This window comes from Cydia splendana, chromosome 16 (genome assembly GCF_910591565.1).
Source record: "Cydia splendana chromosome 16, ilCydSple1.2, whole genome shotgun sequence".
Lineage (NCBI taxonomy): Eukaryota > Metazoa > Arthropoda > Insecta > Lepidoptera > Tortricidae > Cydia > Cydia splendana.
In genome coordinates this window covers 4,639,561-4,665,085 of record NC_085975.1, presented here as the reverse complement: position 1 = coordinate 4,665,085, position 25,525 = coordinate 4,639,561, and the positions used below count along the sequence as shown (strand labels likewise).

General features: G+C 38.4%; 1 protein-coding gene and 1 long non-coding RNA gene across 2 annotated transcripts in view; both read left to right on the top strand.

The window, feature by feature from the left end:
- Nucleotides 1-25,525, top strand: part of LOC134798128 (hemicentin-1-like) — a 512,059-nt gene that overhangs the window by 205,647 nt on the left and 280,887 nt on the right. The gene's annotated exons all lie outside the window — the stretch shown is intronic.
- On the top strand, nucleotides 15,429-21,199 carry LOC134797858 (uncharacterized). Its single transcript, XR_010145119.1, has 3 exons — nucleotides 15,429-15,538; nucleotides 18,660-18,851; nucleotides 20,909-21,199. It is a non-coding gene; the product is annotated as an uncharacterized LOC134797858 (long non-coding RNA).

Here is a 25,525-nt window from a genome sequence, read left to right as displayed (position 1 = left end):
TATTCGGATTTAGAGATAATCACAAGGTCTCGAGACGATTTAGAGATCAACTAGATCTACATTAGATATCGACTAGATGTGACTTGGATATCTAAGTCATAACTTGTCGAAATCGTTCAAGAGGACCTCCAGAATCGCGGAAACGTCAAATTTGACATATCTATCTTACAAATGTCTTTAAATTATCCGTATCGTAACTTGTTGAAGTCTAGTAATTCATTTTCCGGATCGAGCCGATAGTCGTTTTGGTACTAAAACTGATATAATGGAGTGAGCACTCTATTCTTACTATATGTCTCTATGATCCTACTAATATTGAAGAATTAATAATATTAAAGTGAAAAAAATGCACCCGATATGACCTCAAGTATATTTCAATGTGAAAGCTTGTATGGTACAGATTCGTTTATTTCATAAGGATTGAAAGCCATTACAATCTTTGTTCGTACGAATTACCCCCGTAAAGGATGTGAGAAAACTAGTTTACGAACTGAAAATATAATCCAGCAGCGTAACATGAAATAAGTTGTGAATAGAATCAGGCGTTACTTTGCGGAAATCCATACTAATTAAAACCAAAATATTACTTTGCTAATCCGCGAAAAGATAACGTGCTAGTCAATCAGTGCTAACCCGTTATACTTACTTGCGTATTTTTACATGCAATTAATATTCCCACCCTCCCACCGCAAAAATAAATACGCAAATAAATATAACAAACCACCACCAAAAGAATAAACCTCGACACGTGTTTCGCCTCTCTACGAGGCATCCTCAGGAGAAATAAGTTAGTTATGAACGGAGTGAAGACCCCTTACTATGAGTTTTACGTCGCCATTTTCGAGACACTACGTAAACTCTCCCGAAATATATCTTACTCGTACAGTCTCACCATCAATAGTAGCGTTAATGGATTGACAATATGCCTGCAGTTCGCGCTTAACATCTTGGCCACGAAACACACTCATCGAGGAAAATGCACAAATGTATGGCAATCGATGTCAGCGTCGAGGATACAAGCTCCTTGCGTGACTTCCATAGCTTTTGGGTAGCAGTATCTTCCAGATTCTAATTGTTTTACGTATAATAGCAGTCCGTAACTGTGCGTTTCTCCAGAAACTTCCTGCCTCGAACAGCTAAACCGTGGAATGAACTGTCGCCTGCGGTATTTTCGGACCTATTCGACTTCAAACCTTCAAGAAATGAGCATCCTATTAAAGGGAGGAGGTTACAGGGGTCCATGGTAGAAGTTAATTTCTTAGCATCGAGCGATACATCTGTTCGTTTGCCTCCTATACCTATTCTACCCAAGTTCGGCTTTGCTGGCCATATCAGAGCTCACGCTCGTAATTAGGGACCCTAGTGTCGCCGTCGCCGATTACGGCATGGATAACTATATACACCTATCATAAAAAAAACTCTTTTAATAATTCGCTACTTACATTGCCGGCTGTACTGATACAGTAATTGGCATTACGAGCGAGTACAACAGCATCACTCTTAACTGTCCATCGGTGGACCTTATGCATTTTGTAATAATACTAATGTAACAATACTAATTCTCACGACGCGCGGGCTCGAATACTTTCTCGCTCGCACATTACTGCGTCACACCAGCCAGCCACCGAGGAGCACCGAGCGCGCACGACGATCGCCGACTGGACGGAATAAAAGCCGCAGTCCGCGCCGCATCAGACAGTCAGACACTTAGCTAGCGACTGCCTTAGCGATAGGTACACCTCTGTCCTTTGGCTAGTCTCAATGGGTCGGGAGTTCGATAGCCACTTGCAGTCTTCTCCCAGACTTACCTAGGTCCGTCGGGACCTAGTCCTACCTAGCAGATTTGTCCAATATTTTATAAGTCATAGTCGTAAGTACTAACAAAAATGATCTCAGTTGGTCCTTGAATAAATGATAATTAATTAATTAATAAGGTTTACGACCTGTCAATTAACAGCGTGGGCGATACTACGAGGGAGTTGACGTAGATACTTACTAGTGTTTACAGCCACAGTAAGCTCATGGTCCTCAGCCGGCCTAGAGGACCAAGTCTAACGAGATGGTGTGGCCAAATATCCGCCCAGATGGACATCGCACTAAGCAACGCTTTCCACAAAGCAACCGACAGGGAGAAGTGGAGAGCTGCTATAGGAAAAATTAGAAAGCGGAGTCACGATCCGCAGCAGTGAGGGACCGACTTAGAAGAGAGAAGCTCATGGTAAGGGTACCGGTTTATGAACTGGCTTCCTACTTTGGTTTACGACCACATATTTAGGGTTTATGTCCCGTTACATAAACCCTCAATATACGGCAAGTTACGTTCTGGCTTAGCTTAGAACTTGGTACTTATACAAATCGTTAAAATACTATGAAGGAGTTGAACATTACTCCAGAAAAACCTATTCTTTTTCTCTCCAGAATGTTTAATTCTAAATAGATACATATGTAGTGCATAATTACAATGCCACTGATGACAATGCTAATTAAATATTCTTGGTTTATAAATCTTAGTGGGAATTACCTCAGGATGTAGGTTGCACTTATTAATGTACTAGCTGTGCCCGCGGCTCCGCCCGCGTGGAATTCGGTCTGTGTCAGTAAGCGGCTAATTCCTAATCCTAATTTCTCTCCCTCTCCCCTGGAGGCGGAACTTGAAGTAAAGTTGACAAATGGATATGCTGGAGGACTGTAGTCCAGATAAAATATTTTACAATTAGGTACCACTTAATAAAACTACACTCCAAAATGTATATCAGACGATACAGTAAGGTATACGCGCGCGAGCGAAAGCTAAGCGGCCTGCCTGGCTAGAGCGCCACCCACTCACCGTGGTCTTCTTCAGACTCCCGAGGAAGACCACGTGCCCCTTGTAACCTCAATGCGTTGCAAGACTTTCGCGAATGATTCGATTTTTTTCGGGAAGGCATGGTAATGCGTATAACGTAAACGACCATTGCCGGAGTAAGATATTTTGATGCCCTAAGCATTTCTAGACCATGGTGCCCCCTCTCCCTAGGGTCATCGAGATTACATTGTTTTTTTTTAGTTGAGTGACGTTCATTGGCCCATTACAGCTGAGAATGGAAATCAGTCACATAATTTTATCACGTAAATTGACAGTGCTGCAGCAGTAACGTTGCAACAGAGTAATGCTGCTGCAGTCGCCATATCTTAGGAAGGGATTGAAAACGCGAGCGAAGCGAGCGCGAAAAATTTTCGATATAAAAACGCAATTTGATAGACAGTTGTACATTTTTCCTTTTAGTATGGAAATCAGTCAAATAATTTTATCGCGAAAATTGACAGTGCTGCAGCAGTAACGTTGCAACAGAGTAATGCTGCTGCAGTCGCCATATCTTAGAAAGTAATTGAAAACGCGAGCGAAGCGAGCGCGAAAATTTTTCGATATAGAAACGCAATTTGATAGACAGTTGTACATTTCTACTTTTAGTATGGAAATCAGTCATATCATTTTATTACGACAATTGACAGTGCTGCAGCAGTAACGTTCCAACAGAGTAATTCTACTGCAGTCGCCACGCCAAAACGCGAGCGAAGCGAGCGCGAAAATTTTTCGATATAAAAAACTCAATTTGACTTAAAAAGTTATTAAAAACGCGAGCGAAGCGAGCGCGAAAATTGTTCAATATAAAAACGCAATTTGATGTTAGACAGTTGTACATATCTACTTTTAGTATGGAAATCAGTCACATCATTTTATTACGAAAATTGACAGTGCTGCAGCAGTAACGTTGCAACAGAGTAAAGCTGCTGCAGTCGCCAACCGAATGTCACCTTTATCATATCTTATAACGTGATTGTAAACGCGAAAATTTTTCGATATAAAAAATTTGATAGACAGTTGTACATTTTTACTTTTAGTCCCAACCAGGCGCGAATCCAGGATTTCACACAGAGAAGGAATGGGACAGTTTTATATCAGCCTAGCTTCGCATAGGGCTCGATATTTAAGGGTCTCAGCGAGGTTGTTCTCATACAGAAAAGATGCAAGAAAGCAGAGCTTGGAATTGACCAAGTGAATGTGAAGTGTGAGCAGAAGGCAGAAGGCAGAAGGGCCAGCTGCGAAAGAGGAAAACTTAGATTTGGATCCACGCCCAAGTGTAATTAAGGCAGAAGATCAACTTTGCCATAAGGCAGAAGACCTCGCATAAGACCCTACGCCGAACTGCAAAAGAGTGGCTTGAAGCCGAATCTATGCATGTAATCACGACTCTTCTACTGCTCGCTCTTTGGCTTCACTCGAAAGCGCTACTTGATGGGATGCTTTTAGTTTTCGGCTTTCACGGGGCCCCTTATAACAGACAGACCTTTTGACAGTTAGGTCTCAGGATCGCGGTTAAGGAGCAACTCGGCTTGGCCGACAAAGCTGGCGTGCAAGAGAGCAAAATTCGCTATAAAATCGGTAACCTATGTCGAAAAAATCGGCTGGCCGCAAGCCCGAAAGCAAGATTTTTTTCCATGACTTTAAGGGCCTCCGCGTAAGGTCAAATCGAAAGCCTACGTTGGAGATGTTCTTATGTACCCTCACTCCCTTACTTGATCCCTACGACCCTTCGTTATTAGATGGGTACTTGTATACGTATAAAAGATTCATGTAGGTACCTACTCCACGACGACTGCAATGCTGATGCAGCCTGCGTTTTTTTTTTGCCTACGGTTTTGGTGCCCCCTAGACGTGGTGCCCTAAGCAAGTGCTTATTTTGCTTAAAACTAAAAGGGTTAATCCGGCACTGCAAATGACAGAGGTCAATGTTTTTTTTTTCAAAGTACCCACCGTCGCCATTATTAAGTGCATAAAGGAGGCGATACCTACGTATGAATATGGATTTGATATGGAGGCGATATAATTACGATTAGGTATAATTAATAATGGAGAAAATTTATAATTTTAAATAATTATGCAATTATACGCGTGTTTATATGTGTGTTTATTTTACCACTACATAACTATGTAAACTCATTTTTAGTTTTCTTGATTACTTAATGTTTACTCAGTTCCCCAAAAGATGGCACTGTGCAATGAGGGGCAATTAATTTACTGTCGTTTAATTTTGTCGTATTATTAATTTATTAAATCAACATAATTATTCAATTATTTTTGTTGATATCCGTAGCCCCTCTTCTAAACTTAGAGTTAATTTGGCAAAATCTTTCCTCGGTGGCTTATTCATGTCACAACATATTAAATTCAACGCCATCTGTTAGTTTACCAGGGTACTCAATAGTGGTAGCACATATTTGAAAAAAGTTTGCCCCTCCTTCCTAAGTAGCGCCATAAGATTCAGGGGCAAACTTAAGTAAATCGAGTGTTGTGGCTACCCCCCCTTTTAGGGGTTGAATTTTTATAGCCTATAACCTGGCCGGGAATTTTCTTGACAGATTAGTAAAGTTTTCATCAAAATCCGTTCAGCCGTTTTCACGTGATGCGCGTTCAAATAAACAGACAAACAGATAAACAGACAAACAGACAAAAATTCTAAAAACTTTTGGAACGTGTTCTGTTATCGATTCTAAGTATCCCCAGCCAACTTTTTTTCAAATATCTTCCATGTACAGACTTTCGACCGTCTTCAGCTTTATTATATGTATAGATATAGATAGATAGATAAACCTATGTCCTCTTTTTACACGACTGCCCAAACAAAAAGAGTGTATTGTTTTCAGTGTTCATGTTTGTATGTATGTGAGTATCTTTATTCCACCTTAACTTCTGAATGCCTTAACCGATTTAGACGTATGATACATCATTAGAATTCTTACGTCATCATATAAAAATAATATGGCGGACTTAATACGCCATATTACGCAACCATTAGAAAAAAATATCGTGCAAACCTATCGAGTAGGGTATCAAAATGAAGGGCTTTGAAAGCCGATTGAAAGCCTTCGACTCTCTCATACCAAGTGGGCGTAGGCCCACGTACGTGACACGCTGTACGCTTACCAAGACGCCTTCAGTGCACTCTTACTCAAAGCGTCGGGCGTAGCCCGACGTTCGTGGCACACTGTACGCGGTCGGGCGTAGCCCGATATATGCGGCGCTCTGCGTGCCTTTCTGTACTGAGGACGCCCTCGCAAAAGTAATATAAAGTGACTTCAAATGGTTAGTAATGAAATCATGACCCCAAAATTAATTAAAATTAAAAAAAACGACGAAACGATTTTTACATTCATTAAGTTGAGTAACTACTCAACTTAATGAATGTAAAAATTCTTAAAAGTATAAAATAAAATAAATTAATTAAAAATTAAAAAACACGCCTGCGAAAAAGCGAACTGAAAAGACAAAAATAATTTTTAGTTGTGTTAGTTTAGTTGAGTAACTTAATGAATGTAAAAAATAATTAGAATATGAGTGTTTAGTGTGTACCTGTGTATTTTGTTTCAATTGCAGTCGGGGACCTTTTAAATGGGAAAATGACAATACATCAAGGTCCCCGACTGCAATTGAAATAAAATACACAGGTACAGTCACGATCCTAAATGAGCATAAAACTTTTGCGTTTGTTGTTTATAACCATCACTTAACACTCATATTCTAATTATTTTTTACATTCATTAAGTTACTCAACTAAACTAACACAACTAAAAATTATTTTTGTCTTTTCAGTTCGCTTTTTCGCAGGCGTGTTTTTTAATTTTTAATTAATTTATTTTATTGCATTATCTGCCTATATCTGTTTTTGTTGTTTTTTTTGCCCCAATAAATAAAATAAAATAATATAAATTTATTTTCCATCGTATTTTCTCGGAAACGTACGAACATGTCTTGCTATTTCAGTCAGTCTCGGTACAAAAAGTACTAAGGTTGACTGAAGTAGCATGACAAATACGAATGTTTCCGAGAAAATACGTTGGAAATCAATTATGCACTACATGTACCTACCGATTCATGATCCAGAATCCAGAATGACAAAGACTGATAATTGCATAATGAATAACTTTTCTCATGACAGTCATAACCATTAGGGCCAACCACAAATGCGCGAAATAAAATCCGTAGATAATTCATAGAGCGCAGAGTAGGTACGGTAAAACCATATGTGTCTGCGTCGGTCAGCCAACGCGTTCCTTCGCTGATGCTTCTCGGTACGGAGTGTAACATGTCGAATTGTCGGCCAATTTTCGACTTAAAATATATTTCTGCGTCTCACGGAACTTTTTTTATTAAAAATAGTGTAACCATAGTTTAATTCCAGACCAACCATTATTTCCCTCCTTTTATATTGGTCACATGGAAAAAGTTGTTCAGTGGAATAACCCAGTTTAGTTCTGAAAATACATTTTCTACCGAATAGTAATGTTTCTAAGATGTTTGTGAGGGTTTCGACCCAAAAAAGATCCCTCTGGGATCTAAGCCTCAACTTGTCGCCAATAAAGAAGCCTTTTTAGTGTAAGATAGACGCAGGACTGTCAAAAACTGAGGTAGGTACTAAGGACTTCCTCCTGATTGAACTAAGTTGCATCTTTGGCTCTATGCCCCATCTTTAGACATAGATTTTTAGTTTTTTTTTTAAGTATTAGTTTTTGTTTTGTAGGTAGTTTTAATTTTAGGTTACTTTTTATTGTAAGTTTATACTTATGGTGTTGTTCATTAACAATCAAATATTCCCACTTTAAGAACATTATTATCCCTTTCCGGTATATTTTGAAGAGGTTTAGTTTTCGTTGCCACATATATTTACATAATACATAATATGCCAAACTTTGTCGCAAAAACCGGCCAAGTGTGATTAGGACTTTATATTTACAACATTGTATGATTTCCCTGTGACCACTTTTTTTAGGGTTTCGTAACCAAGATGGCAAAAACAAAACCCTTATAGTTTCGTCATGTCTGTCCGTCCGTTCATCTATTTTTCCAAATAATAAAAATAAATCAGGAAAATAAAGCTTAATAGATACTTTCCACGAAAATTGTTTTGAACATTATCGCTTGGGCCATTAATTTAATTTTTAATTTTATTATTTTAATCATTTTTAAGTGTACCTATTTATTGTTTTATTATTGTGTACGTAATTTTAATTATTTTAATTTAATATGGATCATCTGTTATCTGCAATAAAGAATTGAATTGAATTGAATTATTTCTTTTTTCTAAAACCTTAAAAATGTATTATAAGGACGTAAGTTCCGGGAAGAACCGCCCTTTTCTTGGTATGGCTTTTTTAAATCGTATGAAGTTACGGAACTCAACATTATGCGTGCCCGACTCGCATTCGGTCGGTTATTTGATTTGTCGTTACGTAGTATTTTATTTCAATTTTCACACCGCACCGAGTTTGAGTTAGTATGCTCAACAATAGGGTATAACTACTGATCAAATCAGTTTCTTATTTCGACCTGTCAAAACGATTTTGCTACTATGGAATTTATATGAAACACTAGCAATACTAGCATGTGACGTCACAATCAATTTACCTACTCTTTATAGTTTTATACGGATTAAAAAAAGAAATTGTGTCTAAAAATAACTGCTGTCTAGGTTTTGTATTAAGGTGACAGTCCATTTCCAACGACAGCTGCACTACCGTTCATTTTACTATGGAAATTGACAATAACACCGACGCGTTCAGTACCAGTAGTGCAGCTGCGGTCAGAAATGGAATGTTACCCTTAATCTTCAGGTGCTTTATTTCATGCATGGTGTAAAATAATTCATTTTAAATACAATCAAATACCTTATACAATACAAATCCTCTTTATTGCAGAACCTCAATAAAACATTTACAACCTTTATTTACAAATATTTCAATTTTTGTATGTAAGTATGTACTTATGTTTGTACGCAGCAAACTAAAGTATGCTACATTAAGGCGGGATTCCACCAGTGTGCGGCACTGTGGGTACGACGCGGCACGACAAGCATATTCAGTACAAAAATGCTTGTGCCGCACAGCGCCGCACACTGGTGGAATCCCGCATTTAGGTACACCATAAGCATCTCGTGCAGTTCGGCCTTTAAGCCCAACTAATTTAGCTATGCATTAACTATGCATAGAATTTTCTAGACGAACCTTATTTCTAGGACGTGACCCAGCCACCTAATTAATAAAGCATGTGTTATATCTAACACATTTTGCATAAAATCCACTCTAAACGCTTTTGTAATTCAAATTCTTCCCTTTTGATGGAACGGCATACTTAAGTGAACTAATGTAATGTTTTCGCATAGCAATGAGCCTGTCAGGCCAATTCTGTTTTGACGATTTGATAAGGTTTTTATCTTATTATGATACGACCTTGAGTCGTGTCGTCAGGCATCTCACGCGCACCAAGAAGCCCTAGAGAGATGCCATAATAAGACAACTCCTGGCCCCTATTTCACCACGGCGACAGGTGCGACAATTCGAAAAATGTCACTGTTACTGACGTCACAGGCGTCCATGGGCTACGGTTACCGCTTACCATCGGGCGGGCCGTATTCCTGTTTGCCACCATCATTGTATTATTTAAAAAACTTTATTATATCGGCAAAAAACAGGTATTTCTTTTGCGAAGTTTATGATGATTATGATGACAATTGTCAGACGATTTAATAGAACTTTCAGTAATTCTTGACAGGAAATGAGTTCTGTGTCGGAATTTCGTGACAATTGTCGTGTTTCTTGTGACAATTATCATTAGCTTCGCAAAATAAGTACTTATTTATTGGCGATATAATGGAGTTTTTTTAAATCAATATATTGGTGGCAAACAAGCATACCGCCCGTCCGATGGTAAGCGATTACCGTAGTCTATGGAGGCCTGTGACGTCAGTAACAGTGGTGTCGACAATTGTCGCACCTGTCACCATGGTGAAATAGGGGCCTGACTGCATTTCGTGAGAATCAATCAGCGCTAGCAGCTGACGCTAATTGGTGTAGCACCGCTAGAGATGGGTAGGGGTGAGTAAATACTGAGTATTTACTCGGTATTTACTCAAAGCACCCGATAAATACCCGTATTTACTCATTTAGGTGGGTAAAAACGATTGCTTATAAAATATTCAAAAAGTGAGATTTAAGAAAAAAATTGTCTTTTATTGAGGAGCGCTAACGTGTATTAACAATATCTATATAATAAAAAGCATATAGGACGCTTAATTTAGGAAAAAAATGTAATTATTAGTGAGAGGCCAATTGTGATAATGCATAGTTAACAATTTTGTTTTAAATAAGAAGGTATTTACTTTAAAAATATGGTACTTAAATTCTATCGATGTTCTAGATAACTGCATGTCGCGCAAAAGTGCGTGTTTACGCGGCACTTACGACCTTTTATTAAGGGTTTTTTAAAGAAAACTCAAAAATGGCTCGACCGATGGTGTTCAAAATATTGTTTTTTGTACTCTATTATACGGCTAATCTCCCGATATGTTTTCATATTTTTTCTGAACGTTGGTTCTAAAGTTATAGAGAGATAAACATTATTTTGGCCTTTCGAAACGGTTTTTTTCCAAAAATATTCAATTTATCCAAATATGTTCTTAGAAACATTCCCGTTATTTTTAAAGACCCATTTAGTGATGTGCAATACGTTGGTGGTTTCTGAAATTTTTTTTTGTGACAATTAGTTACATGTATGGAGTGCCCCTCTTAAAAATACATTTCTTACAATTTTGAGTACTTAATCCAGTAGCGGCTGTAACGTAGTACATTTTTCTAAATTTATATTAAGTATTATTGAGATGATTCATAAGTAAAAGAAAAATACTTTTTCGTATTGCAACGTTTTTAACAGTGTCCGAAACAAACTATATTAATTGCACTTATTTGCATAATCTGTTGCATTCAGATGCACCTCTAGATGCTTATCTGTTGCCGGGGTTGTCATACGAGTAAAAATAACTAAAACTTGAGATACTTAGATTGTCACTCCAGGAAAACTTTGTATGATTTAGGTATGTTTTTCAGGTAAAAAATAATTTTGATATAAAACAAAACATAGAAATTACAGACTTACAAAGTGGCTCTGGAATGAAACAATATTAGATTTAATGATAAAAATATATTTCTTAGGCTCAGGAGTGAAATTGTCCAAACAATTCAGACAGAATTTTCGAAGGATTTGTGTCTTCAAGGGACTGCCACCCTACTTTTGTTAGGCCCTTAGGGACCTCCATATTGGAGGAGTTCATTCGAGAATGATTTGCACATTTGATTTGGGAACCCCTCTGGGGACACTCGCTCGCAAGAGCACAATTCATGGGAAGACCACACTTTCGACATGGTGGTCTGAAAGATGGAAACGGCTTGAGTCCTTCGGAAGCTCCACTGAGTGAGTACTAATTAAATTTCGTGGTGATCAACTCCACAATGGCGCGAAACGTTGTGGGTTTGTTCTTAACCAGGTTTTGGTTCTTTGCAGAGTGACTCCTGCTCGAGGGAAGGGAGCGCTCCGCCGACAGTCTTAGCAGCTTTCAGTGCGGTGAGCTAAATTTACAATTGTTTCGTTTCTTCTCTAGCGGCCATAAAGGGCATCGGCTAATATAACCTTTTCTCGGTTTACAGGAGCCGGGAAGTTAAATTAAATTTATTTCATCATTTCAAAAGCTTGGAAGTCAATTTATGAATATTGTTTGGGAGACCTCCTGGATCGAGGAATTAAGCATCCCATCTGCCTCTGCCACGTCGTCTTGGTACCACGTGCGCGGCCCCTGAGCTCTACATCTCCGCTCAGCTTCTAGCCTTCTCGGGGAAACCAGCCTGGCACCCCGCAGCGTCTGAGGAAGGTTTTCATCCTGAGGTCGGTCCTTGCCATGTTTTAATTTTGTAGGGCATCAGCACCAGCTGTAAAGTGTAGAGTGAATTTAAAACTATGAGCAACCATTAGAGTAGCATAAAGACTTTTGAAAATCCTGGTACATCGAATTTAGAGTTACGATAATTTAGTTCTTAAATAAGTAGAATTCTGTGTGAAGCTTTATTCTGGACCTATTAAGCGGCCCCGCCGTCCACTGAGCTAAGTTCTACCATTAGGTGTCGTCAAATCAAGTTAGAGGTTCACACAGGGGTCATAAGTTTAGATTAAGCCACTAACATTGCATAGGCAAGATTTTAGTCATAAATAAAGTTCCTTAGATATAAATTTGTTCGCTTTTTATCTCCCAAAATAGGTTCCTCCAGCAAGCAAATTTTGACACCACATTTTTACTAATTAAGTTAATTTTATTTTCTGTGCTAACGTGCTATGCTTTATTGAACAAGCCGGAGCTTTGCAATCTTATTTACCTTGTAAAATAGCACGTTTCACTGGCGCCCTGGGAATAAGCTTGCTGTAGGAAATAGGGGAAATTTCATGTACCAGGAAAGTTGTGAAATATTGACTGTGTTACTCACCTTTTTGTTTAGTGTTGGTTGCTCTTTATACATTGAATAGTTTTTAGATATCATAATTTGAAGATTTGATTGCAATTCTGCTGTTTTGCTACACATTTATTTGTTGTTTTTTGGAAGAGAAAGTGACACACACTTTTTGACCTTTTGAGGTTATATTGCCAACCGTAAAAAATAACGTGGTTTTGCACTTTGCACCAAGTATATGTTTTGAAATTTCACTGATCTTATATACTAAGTTTTGATTTCAACATTTGATGTGAATTTGTGTCGTTTTTAAGCATAAAATTGCAATTTAAAAGGTTTTTGTGCATTCTTTCGTCGGTACGGACTTATTACAAAGATATTCCAATTTCAGTACAAACAATTATTTTAAGAGTATTTGCTTACATTTATACTGTCAGCTCATTATTACATATTTAAAGTGAAAAGCATTGGATTTTGTTGGAAATATTACATTCTTGGATTTTTGTGGTATTGTTTGGAACCAATTTGATAGTAGCTTTCACTTTGAAAAATTAAAAAGAAAGTTGACGTTTGAAAGTGCACACCTGTCAGTTAGAAATCATTTTCGGTAGTAAAAATACTTTTTCTCAAAAATGGACGGCAAAGTCGACTTTGCCGTTTAAAAAATAGGTTGCGAAGCGCGTAGTTTATGGTCAGTCAAAAATTAAAAAGTTAAAAACATTGCAGTCTCGATTTTGGGACTGCAATGTTGCATACAAATTCCATTATTTGTCGAGTTCCAAACTTTTTAAAAGTTGAAATGGCCATATCAAATGAAGGCACAGGCCCATTAAACAGCCAAACAGATGATTAGTACCGCGACTATTTAGCTGTCTCAAATAGGTTGGCGTATTTTCGGCAGAAAAATACACTTCTATTTTTTTATTAAAAAAATAAAAAGGCGGCAAAGCTAATTTTTTCAATTGTTTCTACTTTTTTCTGTGAAAATATATACGTAAGAAAGTTGCTTTTGTAAAATATTTCTATGATATTTATATTTGTTGCACCATTTTTGAGAAAAGCACTATATATGACTCGGCTGGAAGGCTACTTGCTGGCTTCGGATTCAATTAAACGGACTCCCAAGGTCGTCCGTTTAAAACGAATCCTCAGCCTGCAAGTAGCTACTTCCGAGCCTCGACAATAATGTACTATACTCATTAAGGATTACAGTTACATTATTTGTAGATTAAGATTGGTTTAAAGAAAATAGTACACTATTTAGTAGTATTTATTCTTTATAAAAACAATATAAGTGATACAATAATACATACAAAACACATTGTTAATACCAGAATTTTCAATACAACAGTTGATACAATAGTTAAAAATGGAGCGCAGCATTCAATTTCACAGTCTTTTGAAGGATGAGTTGATTTATGAGGTTCAAATTCGGTCAGAAACTCCTGCAACCACGGTTGACGCTTTGAGAAAGCAACTTAGGTCTCTTATTTTAGAAGCGCCTAGCGAGGACATAGTGGAAACCGAACTGTCAGCGGAGTCAGAGCTAGGCATTGTCTCGGAGAAAGTGATCGATTTGGCTTCCATTGTTGACAAATATTGTGAGACAAAGGAGAGGTATTCTTTAAGTCGCGCTAAAGCCCTTGGGTACCATATTTATCACCGTCTGGCTAGGGTTCAGCCGGAACGCAACCAGACATTGTTAGAACTGAAGACTAGTTTGCAATCCAAGCTTGAGACTTTATTGGCGAAGATTGAGGGTCCAGGTTCAGGTCCAGCAGCACCCAGTGGCAGCGCGGAGGTTTTAAATCCAAATCCTTTGGTTGCAGGAAGTAGTTCTGAAATGTTAACAAGCGGTATTAGGGAAATGCAGGTTCAGTGCTCAAGTGATTTGAATATTTCAAAATGGCAGGTTAAATTTAATGGTTTAACAGACCCGCGCTCATTTTTGGAGCGCGTGGAGGAGTTAAAGGAAGCAAATGGGGTTTCAGATTCCAAACTATTTAGGGCGGCACCACATTTATTTGTAGACTCGGCGTTGTTGTGGTTCAGAGGTGTCAAGGGTTCGGTTTCAAGTTGGCAGGATTTAAAGTCACTTTTATTAGATGAGTTTGTCCCCGGTGACTATGATTTTAGGCTGAGACAGGAAATTCAAGCTAGAACACAGGGGGAAAACGAACCCATCCATTTATATTTTGCGGTAATGTCAGGAATGTTTGCAAGATTAAAATCAGACTTACCGGAGGAGGCGAAGCTGGACATCTTGTTGCACAACATTCGCCCACATTTTACTCAGCAGTTGGCATTGGTGGATATTAAGTCGGTCGCCGAACTGAAGGCTTATTGTCGCAAGGTTGAGTTTTCACAGCAAAGGGCGAAGTTATTTGTAGAACCGCCCAAGGTCAGCGAGCATACACTTTGTCGTGATCACGTTTATAAAGGCTCCAGTGCCAAGCAACCTCAGGTGAATGCCATCGCTGTAAAACAAAGCTCAGGCTTCGCGACCAAGTCGGATAGTTCCTTTTCACAGCGGAAACAGCAACCAAGGTTTTCGGACGCGAAGTTTTCGAAACCACATCGTGGAGTGTGTTACAAATGCGGAAAACCGGATCATAACTTTAAATTGTGTAAGGAAAAGCCTAAATTAAATTCGTATAGCTGTTTTGGTTGTGGAAAAGCAAATACAATTCGGGAGCCACTAATGTACAACCAAATAATGCTCAACCCAAGAATGTACAGCCCAATAATTGGCGTCCATGGTGGACGCGTATTATTGGGCTGTACATTCCTGGGTTGAGCATTCTCGGTCCGCGCAAGATTGGTCCGGGGCGATAATACGAAGCCACTCTTTTCACAGGGCAATAATGTACGACCCCATAATTCGCGTCCACTAATTTGAGTCCCTTGGCTTTCAATTATTGGGCTGCGCATTATTGGTACAGGTCGAGAAAGCCCGACCCAATAATGTACGACCCAATAATTGGAAGCCAAAAACCAGAGACATTCTTTTTTTTAAGGGAGCTGTCAAAATTAGTAGGGACGTTCTGACATTAGCTCTTGACAATTTAAAAATAATCGGTTTTTTCTAGTGCCATCTTTCAGTCACATTGACAGTATTGACACTTGTTGGTTTACAAATACAATAAATGAATTCTAATAAAAGAAACAGTAGACTCAGTAGAGATACGAGGTACTGAAAAAATATTAATTAATGGAGAAGCCGAAGTTGGAGGTAAGTGCCGCAATTCAACAACTTAAGCTAAAAAAATCTTCGTGTCCGCATGGTATTCCCTCGTGCGTATGGACTGTACAGCATGGTGCTGGCGGAGCCGCTATGGCACATATTTAACCTCTGTCTCGAGCTAGAAGTATTCCCAGAAATTTGGAAAATTACTTGTGATGACCAGTACTGAAAGGTGGATCAGGAGATAAGGCAAGAGGGTTTCGACTTTCGAGCGACACAAAGTTTGTACCCCACACTTAATTTTTTTAGACTGCATGAGAGACAGACAGCAGTAAGTATGTAGATTATGAAGGGCACAGATTGAAACCAGCAGTGATATGGCAGTTTGTTCAAAAGAATATCTTGGTTATATTTGACAACCGGTCTGGCCTAGTGGGTGCCTAGCCTAGTGACCCTGCCTGTGAAGCTGATGGTTCTGGGTTCAAATCCTGGTTAGGGAATTTATTTGTTTGATGAGACAGATATTTGTATATTGAATAATTATATTGTTGTCTGGGTGCCCACAACACAAGCCTTCTTGAGCTTACTGTGGGACTTAGTCAATTTGTGTAAAAATGTCCCAATATATTTATTTATATTGAGATTGACTGAGAAAACAAGGTGTATGCTACAAGGTGCAGGTTTCTGCAAAACATATCGGTGAGTCCATTAAGACAGCTGTTTATCAGAAAAACTGAGACTGGGTCACTGATCAATGGATCAAACACCATCAAAAACTACTACTTAAGAGCAAAAAAATTGTGTTTATAGGTTCAGCAAAACTACAAAAGGATACATACCTATGTTGGTGGATCCCCTTAGTTAGTTAGTTATACTGGGCATTTTCCGCAAGTCGACAACCATTGGCCTATTTTGCGTGAAAACGAGGTAGCACTACTCTATAGTTCGTTTTATTTAGCATTAGAAAATATAAGGTAAACAATCTTGATGTGTCTTTTAATTGAAAAACACAGTCTAAAAATAAGTTACGGCAAATATGTAACAATTATGAATCTAATATGTTCATTTATATTCTTCTGCTTTCTTACCGTTCGTCAACTGTTTCTGCATAAAATAGTTGTGATCACCCATATATCATCTAAACACTTGACTTGTTACAATTCGCTCCTTAAAAAGCGCATATTTAATCTACCGGTACCTAAAGTATCATCTGCATTTGCTAAACGTTTCGGGGACTACATAAAGGCAGCAACTTACAACGCCATTCTCAAGCATTGTGATTTAAAAGATAGCACTGCAAATGAGGCCAAAAACACTACCTATAAGCTACTTCAATCACTGAGTTACACAGAGACAGAAGCTATTTTGCAAAGTGTCACTTCACTGTAATTTTTACCTTAGACTATGTTAATTGTTAAATTTTGGTTTTAAGTATTAAATGTAAGTTTTAATGTTATTATGTGATATTATATTAATAGTATGACCTGCACACGATAACGAAACTCTGTTATACAAGTGTAATTGGTTCCCCGCGATACAGGTGTAACCTAGTGCGGGGGCCCCTGGTAACTATGTTTGTAACAGTTTTTAGAAATAAATTATTCTTATTCTTATAAGTAATAGTTATTGATTTTTAAAAAGCGTTTTTCAACTAAAAGACATGTCAAGATTGCTTACCTTCTTCCAAGTTCTTTCTAATGCAAAAAAAAACGAACTATAGCCACCCCAGCTCCTCCATGACACCTAGCAGTGTCTTCAGGTTGCTAACTGCCTCCTTCAATGTGCACGGAGTCTACCTTCTACAGTGTAGGAGAATATGCTTTACTGTTTCTTCTTCTTCCATGCACACTCTGCACATGGGGCTGTCTGTTTTACCCATATTATGTAGGTGTTTGATTAGTGCAGCGGTCGGCAACAAGCGGCCCGCGAACCTCTCACTTGCGGCCCGCGAGCCTTTCACTAGCGGCCCGCAAACCTCTCACTTGCACCCCGCGAGTCTCCTAGGCTATTTTGTATGTAATATTGACAAACGACAATGTCTGATAAAGTCACAAATATTAACAAAGTGCGGCCCGCATCAACTTCGGTAACTACTATTTGGTCCTTGGCTGCTAAAAGGTTGCCGACCGCTGGATTAGTCTGTTATGTCCTGTGATTAATCCTACTATTTTGCGTAGTTGGTGTCTGGGTGTTTTTAGTAATATTTTGGTGTAAGCTTGTAGTTTTGTTCTTTGGTCTGCCTACAGGTGTTCATTTTAGTCCAGTACTTATTGTGAAGCTGTTTGTGATGTTGGTCTAGCTGGTTTCTGAACCTTTCCTGGCCAGTTCATCCGCTGCATCGTTTCCTCTTGATCCACTATGCCCCTTTATCCATTATACTGTTACTTTGTTGCCTTCTTTGCTCACTTCAGTGAGGCCTCGATGACATTCAAGTATGAGTTCCGATGTAAGTTTGTAGCTACCTAGTGCTTGCAGTACTGATTTACTGTCTGACAGTATTACTATATTTTCTTGTTTTACTTCTCGTCTTTTTATCGCATTGCAAGCTTCTATTATTCCTACACATTCAGCTTGGAATACCGTATTGTGTTCCCAGTGTAACCCAGGGGTTTTGAGATGTATATGTTCAGGTCCTCCGAGAAGACACCACATCCGGTCCCTTCATTTGTTTTTGAGCCATTTGTGGATATTCTTAAGTTTGTTTGGTATAGTCCTTATTAAATATATATTAAAAACGGGTCACTCACGTATTTTAAGTCGAAAAACGCTCGACATGTTTCACTCCGTACCGAGGAGTGTCATCAGGAGCTTGCGTTTACGGTGACGGACCGGCGCAGACTGCGGGCCGCAGCTCTCCGCGCCCGATAACTCGGCGCAGGCGCCGGTGGCGGCAAGGGGGGCGAGAAACTACCCTCATTTAGGGCATTATTGTCAAATACGTGAGTGACCCGTTTTTAATATATTTAATATGTCTGTGTCTCACGGAAGTTTTGTTATTAAAATTGGTATAGTCCTTGTACAAAAAGAAACATAAAACATGAAAGAACACACATCATTAGTACAAAGGCGAACTTATCATGTAATTCATGTATTCGGCACCGCGATATAATACATTCGGTAAAGACACACTGAAAGAAAACGAACTTAAAGATGTTCTTCTGTTCTGCAGGAAAACAAGAAGATTCGAGGAGAATGGTGTGGCACTTAATGCCGCCGGGACAGTAACCTAGCTGCAGCTCCAACTCTAGGGAATTGGGCTGAATGAACGCAACACGTGATCGACAGCCCACCTGCTTCCTGCCGAGCGTCCCTACACTACCTCTACATGGATGCCTCGCTTATTCTGCTCTACAAAACTTCTGTAAGTAGAGAATGTACAAGTGCAAGAGTTGAAGGATTGAAAGAGCTTGTCGTCTTACCTGACAGTTTTCCACACATTTATCTTAATTAATTTAAATGATTTTAATAATTATAGTCCTTTTTAGGGTTCCGTAATCCGTACCTCAAAAGGAAAAAACGGAACCCTTATAGGATCACTCGTGCGTCTGTCTGTCCGTCTGTCACAGCCGATTTTCTCCGGAACTACTGGACCAATCAAGTTGAAATTTGGTACACATATGTAAGTTTGTGACCCAAATATGGACATGTAACGTAAACAAGTTAATTTTAAACATGGGGACCACTTTTGGGGGGTAAATGAAAAAAATAAAAAAAAAAATTTGTGACCCGTTTGTGTAATTAAATATGTGTACAAAACGCGAGAGTTTAAAGTGTTAGATTTCATTTAAAATTAGGGACAGACACATCGTTTTTACCACACGATTTTTTTTTAGCTGTCCAAAAGCTAGTTTGCAAAAATAATGGCGCGTATTTCTTTGGGAAACAATCGGTAGCAGTAGAAGAGGTGTGACTACATGCATAGATTCGATTTCAACCCACTCTTTTGCGGTTCGGCGTTAGGTCTTATGCGAGGCCTTCTGCCTTACGGCAAAGTTGATCTTCTGCCTTAAGTAATTACACTTGGGCGTGGATCCAAATCCAAGCTTTCCTCTTCGCAGCTGGGCCTACTGCCTTGCTCACACTTCGCCAATTCAATTCACTTGGTCAATTCCAAGCTCTACTTTCTTGCATATTTTATGCATGAAAACAACCTCGCTGAGAGCCTTAAATATCGAGCCCTATGCGAAGCTAGGCTGATAGAAAACTGTCCCATCCTTTCTCTGTATGAAATCCTGGATTCGGGCCTGGTTCGGACTAAAAGTAAAATTGCGTTTTTTATATCGAAAAATTTTCGCGCTCGCTTCGCTCGCCTTTTCAATAACTTTCTAAGGTATGACAAAGGTGACATTCGGATGACGACTGCAGCAACATTACTCTGTTGCAACGTTACTGCTGCAGTACTGTCAACTTCCGTGATAAAATGATGTGACTGATTTCCATACTAAAAGTAAAAATGTACAACTGTCTATCATATTGCGTTTTTATATCGAAAAATTTTCATGCTCGCTTCGCTCGCGTTTCAATCACTTTCTTAGATATGATAAAGGTGACATTCGGGTGGCGACTGCAGCAGTATTAGGTACTCTGTTGCAACATTACTGCTACGGCACTGTCAATTTTTGTGATAAAATGATGTGACTGATTTCCATTCTCAGCTGTAATGCGGCATTGAACTTCTCTCAATTTACCAAAAAAATCAATGTAATCTTGATGACCCTAGGGAGAGGGGGCACCATGGTCTAGAAATGCTTAAAGCATCAAAATATCTTAATCCGGCACTGATTGTTAAAAATTGTGTAATATACATATATATGGAACGCGAGCCCGACTCGCACTTGGCGGGTTTTTTTTCAGATTACCTCAATTACCTCTAGTATACTACTTTTGAGGTTAGAACAACCCACCAAAACATTTAATGTAAAGTGTTGCCAGGACTAGTTGCATAAAGCTTTTACACTAAAAAGTTATCAGATCCCGTAGTAGGTACCAAGACTTTTACTCTGTCATTCCTAACTTTATAAGCTCTAACAGTATAAAGCCAACATCTTGGTCAAACAGTACGGCTTGGCCGTTTCGTTGGTGTCATACTCATATGGACAATCCCGTAATGACACTTTCAGAATTTGAAAGACCTTTGTTGCTACTTTGTACAACAAGTCCACTGAGGGAGTGTTTGTAAAAACGACATATCAGTTTATATAAACTACGATAATACAAGGTCATATAAGCAGGCATTATTTTAAAACATTTAACATTTAGGTTTTCATAAAAGTTACGTACCTATTTCTAGCGCCATCTGTGTATGTAGGGCCTATATAAAATAAGCCAGGAAAGTTATGAAAGTGAATTAAAGTTTATGTTGCACTGATAAAATCATTTTAAACAAATATTCTAAATATAATTATTCTCAAATTTCAGGAGCTGATACAAGCAGCCAGAATGAGTCTCTGCTGAGTCGCCGGCGCCGGACGTGCGTCGCGCGCCTCGGGCGTCTGACGTCTTCGTGTCAGTCGCCAATTGCAGGAGAAGATACGAATAGTTAGGTATAAAAGCTACTTTAGTCAACCTCGCCTCAGTACTGTTTGTATTGACTGAAATACAAGTAGCATATATGAGACGTTCGGACGTATCCGTGAAAATACGAAGGTAAAGGAAATTGCACTACATTTTTAGAACCTATTCACCTGTCAGTAAAATATTGAAAAGGAATGTTCATGAGTGTTATAATTTTCTTTCCTCCAACAGCTTCACATGGAGCAAATGTAAACCTTTTATGTTAATAATATCAGTAATGTCAAGGTACAACGCTCTTTAGATCATATTGCCATTCCTTTTACTCGAGCGGCCTGTGGGTTAACTATACGAAGCGAGCCTACAATGCATTAAAAGTGCAGTATAACAATGCATTCAGAATGCTGTTGGGCTTACCTCGTAGATGTAGTGCATCTGGCATGTTTTGCGAAGCTAGAAGTTTTCTGGCAATCATGCGCAAGAAAATAGTATCTCTGCTAGGTCGAGTTAGAAGCAGTCCCAAACATACATGTTCGAAAAGTAGAACTCCCTTAGATCGTGTTTCAATTTATCGCCTCTCGTTGGCAATTAAGGTGGTTCGCTTTCCATACAAAAAACAATTAATTACCTAATAGTGTGTAATTACTTAATATAACGCAATTGTTTTTTGTATGGAAAGCGAACCACCTTAACTATTCGCACAACGTTTTGTAGTTGCAGTAAGTACTTACATATGGCCGGTAAAATTTTCGAAATAGGTATGTATTTACGTACAGTGCTAATTGCCGCACATAGAATAATTAAAGTTTGATCAATCGGAATATGTTCATAAGTCACTTATTACATTTCGATTTATAAGTCTGTATTTTCCAGCTTTAGATGTGCATGACTGCATATGCACATCTAAAGCTGAAAAATGCTTTCATGAATACGTTTATAATTATGGCTAAATTATGTGAATAGGGACAAATGTATCATTTTCAACCAAAGGGGTACTTATTATCTGTTGTCAATAAGGCGCTATTTCCATAAAGCTTCAAAATGTAAACCTTTTATGTTAATAATATCAGTAATGTCAAGGTACAACGCTCTTTAGATCATATTGCCATTCCTTTTACTCGAGCGGCCTGTGGGTTAACTATACGAAGCGAGCCTACAATGCATTAAAAGTGCAGTATAACAATGCATTCAGAATGCTGTTGGGCTTACCTCGTAGATGTAGTGCATCTGGCATGTTTTGCGAAGCTAGAAGTTTTCCCAGTTGTCCCAAACATACATGTTCGAAAAGTAGAACTCCCTTAGATCGTGTTTCAATTTATCGCCTCTCGTTGGCAATTAAGGTGGTTCGCTTTCCATACAAAAAACAATTAATTACCTAATAGTGTGTAATTACTTAATATAACGCAATTGTTTTTTGTATGGAAAGCGAACCACCTTAACTATTCGCACAACGTTTTGTAGTTGCAGTAAGTACTTACATATGGCCGGTAAAATTTTCGAAATAGATATGTATTTACGTACAGTGCTAATTGCCGCACATAGAATAATTAAAGTTTGATCAATCGGAATATGTTCATAAGTCACTTATTACATTTCGATTTATAAGTCTGTATTTTCCAGCTTTAGATGTGCATGACTGCATATGCACATCTAAAGCTGAAAAATGCTTTCATGAATACGTTTATAATTATGGCTAAATTATGTGAATAGGGACAAATGTATCATTTTCAACCAAAGGGGTACTTATTATCTGTTGTCAATAAGGCGCTATTTCCATAAAGCTTCAATTTGAAATCAGCCTCGTCGACAACCGACAATGTTAACCTTTTGGTTGAAAACGTCACAAATTATGGCGATAGAGAATACAATGTTCTGTTGCCAGAGTGCAGCACTAGTAAAACCCGTAAACGAGTGAATTGCAAAAAAGTGTAGGTAACACAATGGAATATTCACAAAAATATGCAAGAATGTAACACAAAATGAAGAAAATGTATGTGTTTTTTTTGTGTTACGTCACACAAAGGAAGCCAAAATCGACGCCGCAATATTTTTCACGACGTGTAGAATAAAAGTGGCGTCGAATTCAGGAATCCGCAAATACCATACCGATAGCCAAGTAATTTATCTATAGAACAATGTTAAAACAGTAGTAGAAACGGTTAGCTTTGCAAACTTTTAGTAGATTGGTTTGGTTTTGGTAGATCTCTCGGTTTGGCATGCTTGATGCTCTTCACATCACCACAGACGGAGGTCGACAGTTCGAATCTGTCTTGTTCAACCAATTGATGGAGGCACATGCACGCATACGAACCACATATTACACTACCATCCTGGAGCTAATTGGATTATTTGCATTTACTATTATAGTATATACCTATGCCTTATTTTTACGCCTAAGACCCTATAAGCTTTTAACAAAAACCATTATTTCTTTTATACCTACGGGCGGTTTAGCTCCCGTACCTACCTCTATTATACCTAGCCACGTGCTAAAGCAACAATGTCCTTTAAATCCGTATCCTGTATCGTGATAGTATTAAGATTCAACTCGTCTACATTGAGGTGGTCGATCGTCTTAAATACATTACCAAAACATGTTAACTCGTATGAGCTGTTACATAGATTTGAACCTTAATACTATCATGATAATTTTTTATTCATATTTTTAAATAATTTGTTAAGCATATTTACACTTGCAAATATAATTTGCAGCATTCTAATATTATGCTATGGTAAACATATAACATGTTATATATTCGCGATTCATGTCAACAGCCCTATTGTCAGGCCCGCAGTAATAGTTATTTGTTTTACAAGGAGGCAAAGTTGTTGTTCAATCGCTCGTGCTAATATTGATACCCGAGCAAGCGAAAGATTCCAAAATTGAACCACGAGCGTAGCGAGTGGTTCGAAAAATGGAATCTTGAGCGTTGCGAGGGTTTCAAAGCACGAGGGTTAAACAAAATTTGCCCCCGAGTGAAACACAAAATTTTTCACCACACCAACCCGAAGCAAATATTAAATGTCAAATATCAAAGAAAATCAAATCCAAATGAATGTTATTAAATATTTATCATCCAAAATCATCATTTAAAAGTCAATTCTACCAGCAAACATAAGAAAACAACTCAAAATTTACATTTGATTACTTTGCCTCACATGTGAATAAAATGCAACTTTGTTATCAGTTTTTGAAGTGCAAAGTAAGCCTTTCCGAGCTGGTGTGGTGAAAAATATAATGTTCTAGTGCTGAAACGTATCACTATCACTGTTTAGTTAGAACAACATGAACCTCATAGAACCCTCTTTCAAGTGCTATTGAAAGAGGCGGCTGTACAGGGCCTGGGGCCTAGGGCGGCGAATAGTTATTTACGATACAAGTGCGGAAAAGAGGAAATTCGAACGAGTGGCGATAAATTAAAACACGACCGAAGGGAGTGTTTTAAATCCACACGATTTGCAAATTACCTATTCGCACATGTATCGTACAACGTTTTACAGTACATGGCCCTTTAAACTTTTGACATACGCACGAAAAGTGCTATTTTACGCACTAGTGCGGGAAAATAGGACCATATGTACTTTAAATGATATTTTTATTATTAATTTGTATAAATATATGAATGTCATTAGTCATTGCCTACATTAAATGTACTTAATCTATGCTTCCATAAATATATTTACTATCATTATCAATATATTACAAGACGTTGCACATATGTCGTTGTTTCACTTATATGCACACCAATATAGCCTAATATAACTGGAAAGCCTGGCAGGCTAATCTTTTAACACGTTGGCTGCCATGACATTGAACATCACCGTTGGGATCACGTAATCTTCTCTGTGTGCCCATGAGCATCACCAGTGGAATCGAAAGCTCGTTACCTCTTTATTGACCTCAGTAATATAGTGATGCTGGGATCACTAAATTTGTAAGGGGCGTGGGAGATACACTTTAGGTGAAGGATGGTGGGCAGCCAATGTGTTTAATACTTCGTTTATTTTTGGTAGGCTTAATTTTGCTGCCCTTTTTAGTAGTTTCGGTCGGACACTACACAAAACCCATTGCGGTCCGGTCCAGGCGCCATAGTGACGATGACGAGCTTTTCATAAAAACTGAAATCTCTAAACTACTCGAAGACGGTATCATCGAACACAGTGTATTTCCCTGGCGGGCACAAGTTCTAATTGCCGGTGGAGGTCTACATAAGAAGAGGATGGTAATCGATTATTCTCAAACGATTATCAAATAGGGTATAGTTAGACCGTAAAAAGTCTGCAGCGATTTTGATAGCCCACGCAGTGCAAGTGTCATTTAAAACGTCAATCTTCTATGAAATTATGACTTATACATAACACTTACACTGCGTGGGCTATCAAATCCGCTGCAGACTTTTATTGGTGGGACTATAATTGCGTCAGTTTATCGTCCGGTGTCAGTTTCCGTCCACTTGACGGATTAGTAAATAATAAATTTCATTTATTTATAATTTGCTACTTGCGAAATATATTTTTATGTAG